General features: G+C 36.9%; 1 long non-coding RNA gene across 1 annotated transcript in view; it reads left to right on the top strand.

Moving 5' to 3' along the window:
- The first annotated feature begins 44 nt into the window (after positions 1 to 44).
- The window catches only part of LOC136266126 (uncharacterized), a 20,905-nt gene continuing 3,880 nt past the window's right edge, over positions 45 to 17,069 (top strand). Inside the window, exons 1-6 of the long non-coding RNA XR_010705922.1 lie at positions 45 to 115; positions 322 to 533; positions 9,964 to 10,013; positions 15,776 to 15,849; positions 16,589 to 16,651; positions 16,698 to 16,729. This is a non-coding gene — a long non-coding RNA (uncharacterized lncRNA). The remainder of the gene's footprint in view (positions 116 to 321; positions 534 to 9,963; positions 10,014 to 15,775; positions 15,850 to 16,588; positions 16,652 to 16,697; positions 16,730 to 17,069) is intronic.

Genomic DNA, 17,069 nt, shown 5'->3' with positions numbered 1-17,069 from the left:
CCCACACAAAATATTATGCGGTTAAAATCAGATAACAGCCGTAAATTGTGGCCCGTTCCGGCACGTGATTCTCAGCGTGATTGGCCGGTCCGCGGTATCTGATGCCTTTCTCCAGGTACAGTTCTTCCGTGTTTTAGGCGTTTCCTTTGGCGTAGTAATCCGGCCTAGCTAGCACAGTAGTCGTCATTTGGATTGTCCGTCTATAGAGTCGTTATTAAAGCTCGTCGTCGAGTCCTCTCAACTGAACCCCGGCTTTATATATGATTCAACAAGACCTCAGGACTAATATACACTGTGCAAAGCAATAATTTAAAATTACAGGTTCTGGAAGATTACTCCATCGCTGGATTGTTCGGATGGGACGGGAATTGTATATCTATGTAAGCAGCATTAATTCTGGTGGGAGGTTGTAAAATCTTACTGGATGGTGTCCTCTTGTTTCATGGATCCATGGATGGACAGGGAAAGAGTATGTCGTGTGCGTCTATGTCTACTACTAACCCCGGATCTGACTCGGTATGATTGTGCTGATGGTGAGTACAGATCTGTGCAGCCGTGGTGCTCAGTCAAGTATACTAATTCACTGTGTGTTCTCCACAATATTTCAAAGGGGCCTACTGCCTAAACACTTATAACCATCCGCATGTATTGAGAATGCAGAGCTTTTACCTTGTTGTTTTTTGGCTGTACTAACTTCTTTGGCCATCTCTGACACATCTGGTAGTAATCCCACTGGTAACTTCTTATATAGTCTCGCATGGTCCAGACTGTTTCTTTTTTGTTGTTGTTGTGTATACGTAGGTGAGAAAGTAAAGGGTGAACATAGCATAAAACGGTTGTCTTTAGCCAAGTTAAGTTGAGGTTCATTGATTGGTGAGAACGCTATGCACACTGTTCCACTATTTTAAAAGCTATCATGTGTGGGTCTCTCCAATAAATGAGCCTATAGTACAGCTTATCACTAGTGAAAAGCCATGCTTTAGAGCCCCAGAATCTGTCTTCACCAGATCCTTTCATTTTTCACACCCACACACCAAAGAAAAGAAAAATGGTCTGGCTATGCAAGGCTACCTTCCCCTTACCACCCTCAGGTTGCAGCAGTTTTTTCCTATTCTATTTACTTTTTCTTACTGTTGTACAACCAACATTCCAATTATCCAGTGGTTCTGTTTACATCATTATATATATGTGACCAGATTTTACAAAACCGATCCAAATCGCACATCACGCAAAATCAAACTAACACCGCCTATGGATAGCCACACTATCTTCAGATTTTCTATCTTATTTGGCGGGAAACTCTGCAAGCAGCTACAAGTACTGGAAGTGGTCTAAAGGTAATAGATTGATGCATCTTTTGTGTAAATTTCATGCGCGTGCTTGCTATCCTTGGCAAGTTGTGCTGACTTGAATTCTTTAAACCGTTTATCTCGAAACTTTTAATGTGCGATTTGGATCGTTTTTCCAAAATCCAGTCACATATTTATTTCCAAGTGTTAATAGGGGTGGTGGGTGGAGGGGAGAGCAAAAGGTTGCTTACAAAATGAAAAAGGAATGTGCAGGAATGAATTAGGCCAAGTAATGGGCCATCTCCTGGTTGGCTAGAGCTCCATCAAGGTCCCAGACTGCTCATACGGCTCACCACTGGGCGAAGCAAACCACTTAACCCCAGCTGTGAATATGGATAGTATTATTATTATTCATGTAACTTTGTGTTTGTGGCTAAAAATCAAACTTGCTGTCATGGTGATAAACCACTTTTCTCAGATTTACTCTGATCTTGATAATATATGTTTCATATAGTCATATAGTGTGATCCTCATATCACATGCCACAATTCTGTTTACAAAAAATAGACCATTATTAGTTGAATGTATGTTCTATAAGACAAGTGCTTCATGTCAAAACCATATGCTATATACTTTGTTGAAAATTTTTGCTTCTGTAGATACACAAATTTTGTATTATAATTTCTGATTTCATAGTTGATGAGAATTCATGAGAATCCTACCAATTAACTAAAAACTGTTTAAGGGCATCATTTCATACCGGCCTTTCCACGTTCTATCAGCTGCACAATCAAATTAGGTGTTGTGTAACATTCACCATCTGTCATATTAAGATGGGTCCTGATGGCAACCCAAAAGTCCCTTTGGTTATCCTATTGCTTGTACTCAGCTAGACCCTACAATGACATTCCAATAAGAATATGACCTTATTAACATATCAATGACATTCTCCTAACTTCTTTCCCTTGCAAAGCTGTTGCTTCAAAACACGCTAAGCATAAAACAATTATTAAAAGGCTTTAATTTTAACCATTTCTTCAGATACATGTTGTTGATCTTGGACTACAGGACAATTAAGTTGAATATACATATTAGTCCACTGTACATGCTGTTATGTACCGAAGGGAAGTATCTTAGGTACTAGAAATCTTTATGAAAACAAGTGTTTGAATTGAATTGCCCTGAGTATACAGTAAATATTGTGGATTTACATGTCATTGCTCTGTCTACTGGTTTCTTCCCACACACAGCACTGGTAGTCTATATGTGCTATGCTACAATCGCTGGCATAGTGGACCCTGTTTATAAGTTCCTTCTAGCTACTTGCTATGTCCTTTACCCTCCCACAACTAGCTACAGTACACATCATATTTCTAAGTAATGGTCTAGTTACTAATACAGAAGCTGTGGGGGAACGGTACAGTATCCAGACTCATGAATTTTACTTCCCTTATCTATTTCCCTGACTTCCACTCCTCCTATGATAGCTGGTTCATTTATCCATATCTCTTCCGTTGTAACTCTAGCAATATGAAAGTTTCTGATGGGATCTACGTATGATGGGAATAAATAACCTGCGACACCATACCGATGTGCCAATGTTTCTAGGCCCCTTACATTAGCACTAATTTTATCAGTAATAGCTCATAATTGTGCTACCTTTCATAGGCAATTTAATTATTAGCAGCTGTTCCATTAGGGCAGATCAGATATTACCACATACCCAGAATTTTTTGTGGTACGTAATTCACGGTTTTCACTGTTAGTAAGACTACCGTGAAATTTTATCACGTGAAAATTTATGAAACTTCAACTCACCATACTGAAACTATAGCGAGGCTCCTGGTGTGATAGTGCTTGTAGCATATGTGGACTCCACATGTACTTACAAACAGCATCACTCATTCCTGATATTAAAGTGGGCGTGGCTCATAAAGAAGCTATACCTCACACAGAGGTTTCCACTACTGTGCTACTTGGTTCTTACGCACTTTATGATGCTTGAAGTAAAAATCATTCCAGACTCTTCATAGCTAGTCATTGTTTTTTTCCCTTTTGTATTTGAGTAGGGGGAAAAGGGTCTGGTGTAACTCCAATAACCATTTTGTTCTGAATCCCCGGATTCTGGAGATTGTTTGAAGGGCTGCAAACAAGCCACGCCAACAAAGTAAAACTATAATGTTTTTGTGTTTCGTAGTTACAACAGGTGCATGGAACAAGGAAACAGCTTGTTCGCAGCTTGTTTGCCACTCTTCAAACAATCCCCAGAATCTGCGGATTCAGAACAAAATGGTTATTGGAGTTACGCCAGACCTTTTTCCCCCTACTCAAATACAAAAGAGAAAAAAGTGGTCTGGGTACGAGACTACTTCATAGCTGTGTAGAGAACAAAAATCTTCAATTCGATCTGTGAAAATTCTAACGCGAAAATTCTGGGCTAAGAGGCATCCGTAAAATTTAAAACGCAAAAATCGATCCTGATGAAATACTTACATAACTGTGCAATATACATACTGTGAAAATTTCCCGGTATACAGTACTTACTGGGTTTTCCCAAAATGTTGTTCAAATATAGTGCATGACTGAGTTGCCTGATAATTGGCATGCTGGGCCTTTGGCTTGAGTCACAGCCAATGCTTCTCAGTCCAGATCCTTTTTGCAGTATATAGGAGCTTAAAATTTTCTAATCAATAAACACTGTGACAGACAAAAGTGGTCTATTTAGGGAATCATGACCTGCAGAACAAAGTAATACACAAACTCATCAAAGAGCAAACATTTTTTACATGAAAATTGCAGCAGTATTATGACCCATATAAATGGGATTTCAATAACACATAGGTAATACATGTGCAAATTGATTTCCAACTGTGAACTTCACATGCACGGTATTCCACTGACTAGTAATTCAAATATGTATCATGTCTGATAGAAATTCTATTTAGTGAAGCCTGCTCTATACTGGTCACTTTGGACTCCCATATGATGTAGTATTTGCATGTTTTCCTGTACCATTTTGGCCATGTATAGGTGTAACAATGTGATTAATAAATTCAAAGAAGCTGTTGGATACATGAAAATTAAAAATATTCATTTTACTAAATTTGTTACCCAATTCTTGTTCATCATGGTAGTACTGTATATAAGAGGTTTGCATCTTCTCACAAAAATGTTGACCAGCTGACTGACTGACTGACTGACTGACTGACTGACTGACTGACTGACTGACTGATGCCTTCAGACAAGCATAACTTGATAATAGCTAAGGATACAGGCTTAATTTTTTCACTGTCCAACATCACTTCAGCTCGACAGGTACCTTTTGGCATACCCCAGTACATACAATACATGCTTCATGGATTTATCTGTGTCCCATTTATCACCACTGACAGTGCAAGGTGTTGTGATTCATTGTAGCACTGTGTGATGGCTTCCCTACATTTGATGGGAAATAAGTTTTCCATTGTGACTGTAATGGTAGCAGAGGTCCTTCTCATAGCGTTCCTCATTTATATCACTATGTAATGGGCTGAACATTGCTTAAAACAAAACATAATCACTATTTCAGTAATTGATAGTTAGGACATGCATTCAGACAAAAACAATAAGCCTAGCACCATTCTTACTTCTAATGCGGTATGGGTTCATCAGTCATATGAAAGTAAGGGATCATTTTTTACAACATCATTATGACTAATGAATCTGTGCATACCACATTAATGGTGCCAGATTTATTGTTTTCATCTGAGCTCATGCCCCAATTATCAATAACTGAAATGGTAAAGTGATCATTACATTTTGTTTCAGCTCATTACGCAGTGTTGGAAGGACCTCTGCAATCACAACAGAAAACTTGGGTGATTTCTGTTACAAGCATGGGGAACCATCACATGGTGCTACTGTAAATTGATACCTTGCACTATCGGAAATGATGAATGCGATACAAAGGAGGGTCCATAAAGCATGAATTGTACATACTGTGGAATGCCAAAACCACCTGTCAGGCTGAAGCAACGTCAAACAATGCAAAAACCAAGCCCATAACCTGGCCTTAGGCCATTATTGAGTTATGCTTGCCTGGAGGCATCAGGCAGGCAGTTGTAAGTCAGTAGATAATTCCACTGAATAATTTCTTTTAAATGTTAACCTATTGGAAATGTTTCAGATCATACTAAAGGCACTTTTGGGCTTGGTTACGCCTAACCAATATTGTCAAGCCACCATGAAGGTATTGTGAGGATGGTTTCTTGTCAATATTTTTCGTGAGAAAGTGCAAACCTCCATGTACACTACTACTGTACTGTGTCAACTAACAAAAGCTACAAAATTGAACTCATCATGGGCGTGTTTTTTCATGCAAGCTAACACTGAAACCATATCATAGCCAACCATTTGTGAAGCCTTAACTACCTGCTGCCTAAACAGAGTGGCTGTGATGTAGTTGCCTTACTCATATTCATCATAAGGAGCACACACAGTGTAAAGGCCAGCCGTAACCAGCACTTAGGTTCTTGAGACAAGCAAGGCTTACCTGATTGCTAAATTATAGTACTCCAGCTCAGCATGTCAACAAAACAGCTGCGCAAGCATCATCAAGTGATATAACAAGGTTATAATCATTTTAATTTCCGTGGCCACACATAATCTTGTCACTAACTACAGGCTTTCTGGATGCATGCATGATAACACAGTTTAGTCCCTCCAATTAATGGGTGAATGATAGTTGTAGAGTACCTTTGTGTTTCATTGGCTTAGGGTTCAATCATGTTTCTTAAATATGCCAGTATTTAAGTATATATTATTCTAACAGTGTGCTTTACATATTGGAGGCATTAATTAGAGCAACATGTGTATTGCTATTGTATCATTATGGTCAATTCTTATACATCTCTACATTGCAATTCATGTTTCAACATCTAAAAGGAGCATTTTAGCAGGCTGAGTTGGGGAAGTTACCTTTTCAAAGTAAGATATTACATATTACATAATACTTTCTACACAATGAAATATATTACAGTTACATATTACTTAAAATAAAATGTAACTTAATAATATTACATATTAAGTTACTTGTGAAATGTAGCTTAATATTATTAGCTGTAAATATTAAAGTTACTGAATGCAAGTAACCTCACGTACTTTAATATTATGAATTAAATTAACACTTCAGCATATATGCATGCAAACCACATGTTTTCACACAGACGGTGGGCATTAATAGCAATAGTCTATGTAGTCACGTGGTACGCATCAGTCCAATGGACCGGGCAGCATCTTTTAATATAGGTGAAAGGTTAATGGATTGAGGTAATGGATCACTGAGTAGTTTAATGGATAGCAAATAGCAGTATAAAAGCCATTTGTAATGCATTACTGGCTCATTGTTACTCATAGTATTACTCGTTACACCGTGCTGATCGCTACTCGTTACCTAGCTTGCTCGTTATGTAATATTATTATTTTGTTCGTTACTAGTAATGAGTTAATAGTTTCTAAAAGTAACTTAAGTTATATTACATGCATTTTGCAAAGTAACGTGTTATATTACTTCAACTCGCAAATTGTAATATATAGTACGTAACGCGTTATATTACGTAACGCGTTACCCCATCTCTGTTAGCAGGTGTGGTAACATGTGAGTGTGCAAGTAATCCAACCACTGCAACTTGTCTTAGGTAATAGTTTAGTCATTGGTTGTGTTTACAACAGTCCATGTCATGTAGTGGTGCAGGATGAAATCAAATTTTGTGATTTAGCATTCTTATAGCATTTTGTATAACAGCAGATGTTAAGTGTAATTTGTTAAGGAGCCAGATAGATGCTTGTTGAAACAGTCTTGCTAAATATAAATGGCAAGGTATAGCTATGTACGTACGTAGGTACACATAATAATATTGGTGGTCAGTATAATGTGCGTAAAGATGATACAAAAGATCCATCCATGGCCACTTGTTTATCCTGAATTATCTGAAACTATCACAGATAATGTACACAACATACATAGTGCACAGTAATGTCTTCCTGTAACTACTTGCTTTTGGCAGTCGCATTTTATGTTAGGTGTGATGTCTGATTACAAGCCTAACTATAATGGCTTTCTCTTAATTCACTTACTAGTTCTTTGCCATAATTTTTTTTGCTATATAAGAAGATAACCTAACTGGTATACTAGACAGCCCAGGATATGGATGCTCTACAATGATGTTGATTTGTGTCTAGACCTAACTACCATGTGCCACTCTTTACATTATGTATTTATGCTTTGCCAGTATGTGCATGCATGATTTATAAAGCTAAAACAGCTGGGAACAGTAATCCACTTGAGGTCACTACTGTTGAACAAGAACAATTTGGTGCCTTTTGTTCAAACTGCTAGGGCTATGACTGACCGTACTATTGTGTCTAAGCCACACTAGCTATCATAAATATCTTTAAAGACTATAAAATTTGTTTTGGTTTTAGTGAAATAGCTGTTTTGTTTGCTGAGATAACAAAGGTTTGTAGATGGTAATACTTTACAATTGGTTGCCTTGCTTTGTCACTCCCCCCCTATTTGTTGAGATCATAATTCCACCAGAAAATAAACTTGTGTGATGTTGTACTTATTTATGTGATGGGAAAAAGCTGGAAAGTTAACTTATAATATCAAGAGTTCATAATATATATACTGAGGTGAATATCCTACTCTCATATACCCCTGTAGAAGGGTGTATCGTGAAGTTATGATGTAACGACAAGATGTTGTGGTTTGTGACGTACAAGCAGCCGTAAAAGTGCAAGAATCGTTAGCACCATTTTACACTCGCGATGCTCAGGATAGCCGTATTCGCGAATGGCCTAACAAGAAATGCCTACGAAGCAGTCTTAACCTATGAAGGAACGATTGTAGTTCAGTGAGAAACGCTTAGAGCTGGAGTTAATTTGGTTGCTAGCGATGTTGTTAGGCACTCGTTCAATCGATACCTTGTTCAACTAATGACATCATTAATTATACAAAGAAAAACGGGCGAACTCAGAATTTCTACGTTATAACTTCACGATACGCCCTTCTACAGGGGTATATGAGAGTAGGATACTCTCCTCAGTATATGTATTATGAACTCTTGATAATACTTATTACGTACATCTTGTGTACTGGCTGGTACTTGCCTGTGAATTTGGCACTTTGAGTAAATTGTGTAATTGGTGAAGAAGTTGCATGTGTGTGTGTGTGTGTGTGTGTGTGTGTGTGTGGATTCAGGAAGGGGCATTTGGAGCAATCCCCCCCCCAGAGGAGCCAGACTTCTTTTGATTGAATTACTAAACAATCATTATGTGAAGTCAAAACATTGTGTAAAGTCAAACCTGTCACCCAACACCTTCATGCATACTTAACACCTCTAAAGTAATTATTGTGTTGCTGGTGTTTGAGCCATTCATAGCATGTAACAGCTTTTAAGGCTTCACACCATCTGCAAATGATAAAAATCAACAATGAGACACTAGTAAGAGGTGATTATTTGCTGCTTAAAAAAACAGCAACTATTTATAACAAAATAATCTGTTTTTCCCTAGCTACCTACAGCTTAGCCTGTTTGTGCCCCTCAGCTCCTGGATTTTATTAATCGCTGACTGACTTGAGAATTCCCCATGCATATATGTTTCTTTTTTAAGTGCAACTTCACTGTTATGAGTCTAAATATAAATGTGAACTTTCCCTCTGGTATAGAACAAAGACTATATAGTGTGTAGGAGGCATGCATTGTGTTAGTGTGTGGTCATTGTTTATGTTGTAGCAAGGGTATTTTCTGTGGGAATCCCCTAACATAGTTGTGGTACACATGAAAGACTTATAATTCCTCTGGGGATATTGTGTACACTGCATGTATACACTATCAGGCTGACACCATATATGGTGGTCTCTTTGTCCATTGCTGGAGGGGGAAACTATTGTTTTAAAAAAAACATTGGTCAGTGGAAGTGAGTATGAATTTGGATATTAGTATCTTACAGGTACGCATAGTGGGTACCTCACAATGCCAACAATTACCATTCTTATACTTTTCAGTTAATCACCTTTTATGATCTTTGTGTATTTAACATTCACACAGCCCAGAAACAGATGTGTTGTTTAAATACTAATAATATGCTCACTAGTTATTCTTGCCACCCGTCAGTGTTAGACAGAGATACAAAGTGAATCTTTTTTGTAACTAGCTGCGTATATTCTGCAACCAGTACAATCTATTGCATATAAAGTTAATGTTGAGTTGGGGGTGGCATCTGATTCTCTTGTGGTGTCAGTAGGGATTTCGGATATGTTTTGAATTTGCAGTTCTAAAAAGCTTAAGCTAGTTCATTTGCATCTGTTTAGTTTCAGGTTGTCAATCTAATAAATTAGTACTGCAAATTTTGCTTCCATGAATTTGATAATCTTGTGTGTTTACAAAAGTTTAGTTGTCGATTATGACAATTTGGGTCCAGAATGTTTAGCATTGTACATATACCTTCTACAGTACATGATCATCACATGAAACTATTTTTAGTCATGAAACTATTTTTAGTCACAGCATTAGTTCCTTGTGAATTACAACCCTAAATGAAAGTCTTGCTACAAACACTCACTACATGGTAGTACTGTATATACATAACAACTGTACACGTGCTACTAATTTATCTGTATGTCTCATTACAGATATGCAGTCTGTGCTTATTGATTTGACTCAATTGATAGTGAGGGACAAGGTATGTAATAATTTTATAGTGGGTGAACTGTACTATACTTTGCAGAAAGTTTGTGCTGTGTGAGGTAGAAATTTTCAAAGGGGGGATTTTTCTGAAACAATTAGTGTAAGTGACCGATTATCGAATGAGGTTTATACTTTACTTCATAAATATCCCCAGGAAAGCATGCAGTATCAACCTCGAATTTTCACCAGGAGGTAGTGCCTTTCTCGTAGAATACTGCACGAGTATCTGATTAGTATCCATGTTATGAGCGGCTATCTGCACTCCGTATAATACGAATTATTGAACACCGGTACCTATCGAATGCCCGTTAACTTCTGTTGATCAATTATCGAACGTTTTGCACCTTTTCTACTCTGGTGGCCTTAGTGCAATCTATACACTCTTACTTAATTATTATATCAACGTGTTAACTAAAGTACCATGATACTGTAACTGAAGTATAGTTTTGATACAAGCATGCACTTGTGAGTTACAACGGCAATCGTTTAGTAGTAAATGCGTACAGTAAAAAATCAGCACATTACGATCAATAACGCAGTCTTATCATCCTTGTTTACAACAACCCCTTCTGTACAGTCTTCATGGATACATCTTTCTCTCGGGAAAACGATTAACAGTCGGCCAAATCTGCCGCCAAAGTCACCATCGAGTTGTACTTCTTTCACGGCTATTCCTGTGTTGTATTTACTCATTTCATCATCAGTGGTGATGAGTATCAAGACTGCTGTAATGTCCACACATAAACTCTAAAGGATGGAAAGCTCATTAAGAATAGACTACACTATTGGAATTCTCCATATAAACACCTTATGAGTATGCGGAATAAAATTGTAAACTTCCGAATACGTTACGTGATTTTAATATTCAATAATAGGTGCCGTTCGATAATAGGTCACTTACGCTACACACTTTTGATTGCAAAATTCCAGAAAACAAGACATTTTACAATCAAAAGTGATTCCTCACAATTTTTATTTCATAAAACTGTCATCCTGTGTGATTCACAAATGTCGATATAGCTATAGGTAAAGCATGAATTTCATATGTGTTAGATACCCCAGCTACTTGACTTGGGTCTTTTGGTTGCAATAGCACAAAATTCCCTTGTTCCACTATTATAAAATTGATCTAAAACTAAACCAGCAGAAGCTGTTATGCACGTTCAGGTACTGTATTACTTGTAGATGTCACATGAGCAGCTTTCAAAAAATGTGATTTAGTTTCTGAACTAAACTTGTAGTTTTAGAACCAAAATTGATCTTAGAATGTACTGTTGTAGTACTTTAGAACTACTACAAGGCATGCTTATTTACCAACTGCAGAACCTACTTACCTTTGTCCTCCTTTTTGTGTCCTATATTTCTTTCTCTGTTACTGTATATTAGTTGATCTCCATTGATTTATTTCTATGGTGTGTAGAATTTCTAATATTTCCTTATACTTGACAATGTTTGTTTGTTTACTTTGTAATATCACTACTGGTAAACCATGCAGCATGTACTGGCACCAGACATGGGCTACATATGTGTGTAATGTAAGGGTGTATGTTGTGGGAGATGTATTTTCTGGTGCTTAAATGCAGTAGAAAATAAGCTACTACATTAATATGAGTTGTGAAGGGTGCATCACATTCTCACATGACATGGGATATATCAGTGTCCGTAATGTGTGTTGATTCAATTTATGTGACTTGTCGTAGTTGTTAATCAGTGGCGTAGCTAGCCCAGAAGGATTGGTTGGGCACCATTGTGTGCATACATGCAAGCTGCAGAAATCAGCATGCGAAGCATCCTGCAGCTAGGGGGGTCTGGGGGCATGTCCCTCCAAGGAAAATTTTGGAAAATTACATGCTGAGATTCAATTTGGTGGCATTTTGCAGCTAAAATTTGTCATCTCTAGTAGGACACTAGCTGTATGAACATTTTGTTTGCATCATAATTATTATCAGTTACGTAGCTGAAGGAGGCTTCATATTGCACCTCGTATTGCACAATTTAGCTATAGCTAGCTACGTACAGTGAGTACCTGAGTTGGTAGGGTACTGGAACTGATTGGTTGGGCCTGTGCCCTACCAGTACCCACCTTAGCTACGCCATTGTTGGTAATTACCTCACATAGGTAGCTAAGTGTGGTTGGTAGGCTGATAATATTGGTGGTTAAATGTAATTAATGTGCATGACGATGACACAAAACATCCATGGTCACCTCTTTGTGCTGTGCTACTGTTTATTAAGTTGTGTACAATAGTCTGTAGGTATCTTACTCCATATTTCCTCATTGTAGAACAACTGTAACTTGCTGGAGTCAGTGTGTTTCTAGCAAAGTTAATTGTGTGACTGTGATAATAGAAATAGATAAAAGTTGAAAAACAACATCCATCAGTGACTATGTGAATATGAATGTGACTATATCAGAATTTTTGAGAAAGGGTTTTTTGAGATTTTGGCAGATTGGCAGCTATCCATAAAATATTCCCCCTTGAGACAAATCAAAATAGCATTGTCTGCATATTATTATGTATAAACACATAAGAAACCCTCCTTGAAATGATCCACATACGAAAAATCCCCCCTCCCCCCCTAAATATCCTGCTTATACGATATCCAATTGTGATGTGTTGATAATTAAGGGATGGCACAATGAGTACGGTGGACAACCCAAAACATCCTACACTGCTGTTGATGTAGTGACTGCCTATAGACACTACTCATTACCTTTTATATATGTCTCTGTAATGTCTGCACTATAAAGCTAAAAGGCTAGAACAACTGGAGACAGTAATCTACTAGAGGGTACGGTTGTTAAACAAGTACAATTGTTAAACAAGTACAATTTAGTGCCTATTGTTCAAGGGCTATGACTGCATGATTGTAGTGTAGTGTCCAAGCCTCTCAAGTATAATTATCTACATATATTATAATGTCATCAGTGAAAATGTGTTTTTACTCTTTTTAGTGAAATAGTATTTATTTCAAAATAGATGGTATATGATACATTGTGATTGACTGCCTAATGTTACCACTCACACCTATTTGTTGAGAATATGATGCCACCAGAAAATGATCTTGATGTAGACTGTAGTATTATGTTATAGGGCAATAGCTGGCCATACTTGGATCACATTACATCATTGGTGGTCTATTTCTGATTGAAGAGGTGGCTGGCCACCTTTGACTGGAAGGCCTGACCAATATTGGCAGTGTACCTGTACGCGTATATAACTGGTGAAAATTTAAAATGATTTTATTGATCGCCAACCAAATTGAGAATTCATAATGTATTTGTCATTTTGTCAGGTACACTAAGCTTATTGTCTGATATATTATGAGTCAGAACTTTCCCCTCTGGCATAGATCAACAGCTATAGTAACTATAGTGTGTAGGAGGTATGCATTGTGTTAGTGTGTGGTCATTGTTTATGTTGTAGCAAGGGTATTTCCTGTGGGAATCCCCTAAGAAATCCCTGATGCTTAAAGGCATTTCTTGATCCATGACACCAGATAAAATGAGATTCATGGTACAGAGCAAATTACAAAGACATAGACATTTCATTGCATAATTCTCTGGTAGCGTTATAGTTTGACTTGTATAACCTAACAGTATGATGTAAAGAGTACGTAACTTACTTCAAAGCATTAAACTTGGCTAAAAACTACTATAGTAATCACAGGCTATTGTGTACACAACTTGATCAACAACAGCACAACACAAAGAGGTGACCACGGATGTTTTGTATCATCTTCATACACATTATATTGACCACTAATATTATAGCCTACCCACCATACTTAGCTATGTGAGGTAACTGTTCTGACAAGCCTCTAGCTGCTTAACATATAGGGAGCTACCGTAATTTTCCAGTTCGTTGTAAAAAATAAACTCCGCACATGATCATCAGCAACATTGCACGTGATGTAAATATGTTCTAAACATCGTAGCAGATGCTTATAATCAAGAGGTGAATGGTTCACTATCTTTAATCAACTGATTGTGTTGGTTTACTGGTACTTTTATCCACTAAATATTCACAAAAAGATTTGAATTTTTTATTGCACATACGTAGATATTATTTCCGTTTATGACAACGAACTGGAAAACCACGGTACTACATTAAGATGAAACAGATTCATTATTATTCACAAGAATTTAGAAATGTTTTTACTGGTCAACTTAAAGATGTGAGTAACATTTTATGCCAACAATTATCTGTAAAGACAATGAAAATGCAGCTGTCATCAAATAATTTGTTCTGCTGCTATTGCACATTGCTGTAAGATGCTATATTTGATATTTTTACATGCCATAGATTGAGGCACTAAATAAGAATTACACAATTAACAGTAAACTAAAGCAGTTAGTAATGGTTACGTAGATTACTATCACATCTGTACGAAACCCTTCCTAAACAATAGCTACCACTCATGATAAAAAGCTCCTTTATGGTGTCAAAATATTGGATTACACACTACAGAGATATAATGTAAGAATCATACAGTACAATGGTGAAAATAGCAAACATACACATTACCCAAATGTGCATGTCTCCAATATACAAAAGTGCACTAATTATAGTACCCAAAATTCCTTCAGAGCTACCCAAAATACCTTCAACTATTAAGTTTCTATGGAATTTAATTTTTTGAGCCAATTTACAATGCTTGAGCTAGGTCATTCTGCTAGCACCATTTTAAAGATCTGCTGGCTGTAGGATTTAAAGACCTGTTTACCATCCAAAGATCAAAGAATCCCATTATCTAACCAACGTTTCCATATAGCCACCACTGAACATAAAGTCGCAAATATTTTATAAATAACAAAACTGTTTCAATTGTATACATATGAATTTGGTACACAATACTTTGGCATGCCCTTACTTTTCATCTCTGTCTAACACTGATAGGTAGCTGGTCTGATGAGAATTTAAGAAGGACTAAACTAAGTGAACATATTATTTAGTGAATTTACTATAAAACATCTGTTTTTGCACTGGGTGAATGTAGAATACACAAATGATATAAAATGTGATAAACTGAACAGTATAAGAATGGCTATAGAGATATAATACCGAGTGATGAAATATTACTGGCCTTGTCTAACAATGTTTTTAGATAATTCAATAACCAGGTGGATTACTGCAAACCACTCACTTGGAGAATAGTAAAGTTGACATTTTATGGATCTTTTGTATCAGATGGCCTTTAAAATAGACTGTATGAACAATTGTAAAGTTCCAGAATGTCATCAAACAGATCACATCAGTAATAGTATAATATACTGAAACACTCATGTTATCCTGACTCCATTACCAGGTAGTACGGAGTGCAATACAGATTAAATGTTACATTACAGGAGTACTGTAATATTTGGTCTCTATAATATAGTGTTGAAAACACTGTGATTATTCTACTTGGAAACTACATACAGTGTTGTACAACAGGAATTTTAACAAAAGAAAAAGTTGATGAATTAGTTAAATTCAGTTCGTCAAACATGCATAAGCACCTTTAAAAGTATGTGTTTAGATTTTTTAATTCATCAAAACTGATGAAGTGCCGTGGAAATTTTGTCAACTTTTCCTTCAATCAAAATTTATAGTTGTGTAGTAACTATTTTATTCTAGGAAACTATGTATTCATTTCTGCTGGTATTGTTACCATACTACACGTGATATTCTTAGTACATCTGTACTGAGTGGCATAACTAACTAAAAATTCTATGGACCACTTTAATTGTTTCTGTTTGCTATCCATTTGTAGAGGAGGTACGATACACATTAAGTGCTATTAAGAAGAATTCATTCCATTGTCATCATTTGCCTTCATTTCATGTGGTAAGCTCACATGATGACGTCTTCAATTGACATGTATACTAATATCATACTGGTGGGGTTCACTGTGCTATAATTATGCAATTGGCACCTAGTTTATATTAGTATCCTCCTAAAGTAGCTTTTTAATTGACATCCTATCAGCTCATGTGAGTGTGTCGTACTTCCTATAATCCATTTCTAAAGTTAGATGTCAAGAACCATGCAGGGTTTTTACGGGATTTGGAAAACTCATAGGCCCTGGGCTTTAGGTCCTGAGATAAATCCTGGTTCTTGACATCTAACCTACAACCCATTATTGTACCTTAACAGCTGTTAGTAAATCTGAATTAATGCATCGTCAAGAAGTAGAAACAAGCCCGCTACACCTCTCGCTAATTTGGTATGGCTGTTACTATCCTTTTAAATGTCCATGTGTTGCCAAAGTTATAGGTACATAATTGCTGTGTTTCATGTTGTGGTCTCTGAAGGACATGAGCGTGGTACTATGGGATTTAGAGACCATGTTTTCAGCCTATCAAATTTCTGTATCAAACTTGTTGTAGTCTAAAGGTTCTTACTTAATTGTTCCTTTTTCTTTATCACAATGGGTAAGGAAAATTGTTTTCTTCATGCCAGAAATCAAGTATTGCACTGCATTTGCCAACTAACACCAGCTATTAGTCCAAACCTACATTGTATGTATTCCATTGTACATGCTATACTACACACATAACTTCACAATACTGGTTGTTACTCACAGATGATTATTCCAGAAGCGATCACTAGTTGACTACTGCTTGTTGAGAAGAGACACAACTGAAGAGTTAGTGTATAAATTATTAGTGTGTGTTATGATGCGTTTGGTGTAGGTATAAGAAATTCCTGTACTAAACTTCATAAGGTCTGGATTGTGTAGTGTGTGTGTACGTATCATACAGTACAATAGTACTGTGTAGTAGGGACAGCAAAGGTGTAGGTGTGGCCCGTGATATAATATAATCCAAAAATTTGCCTCGATTTTTCCTCACAACAACGTGACAGCATTGGTTGGGTAAAATCAAGTCCAAAAGTGTCTTCAGATCGAACCAAAATGTTTCTGTCAAGTTGCTACAGAATTTTGTAAAAACATTATTCAACAGAATTTTGTAAAAAACATTATTGAACAGAATTTTCTAATGCCTGCCTGCCTGATGCCTTCAGTCAAGCGTAACAGAAAACTGACTACAGCTACAGCCCTAATT

Source organism: Dysidea avara, chromosome 9, assembly GCF_963678975.1.
Source record: "Dysidea avara chromosome 9, odDysAvar1.4, whole genome shotgun sequence".
In the NCBI taxonomy this organism is placed as follows: Eukaryota; Metazoa; Porifera; class Demospongiae; order Dictyoceratida; family Dysideidae; genus Dysidea; species Dysidea avara.
The sequence above is the reverse complement of the archived record's forward strand: the minus strand, read 5'-3'. Positions and strand labels throughout refer to the sequence as shown.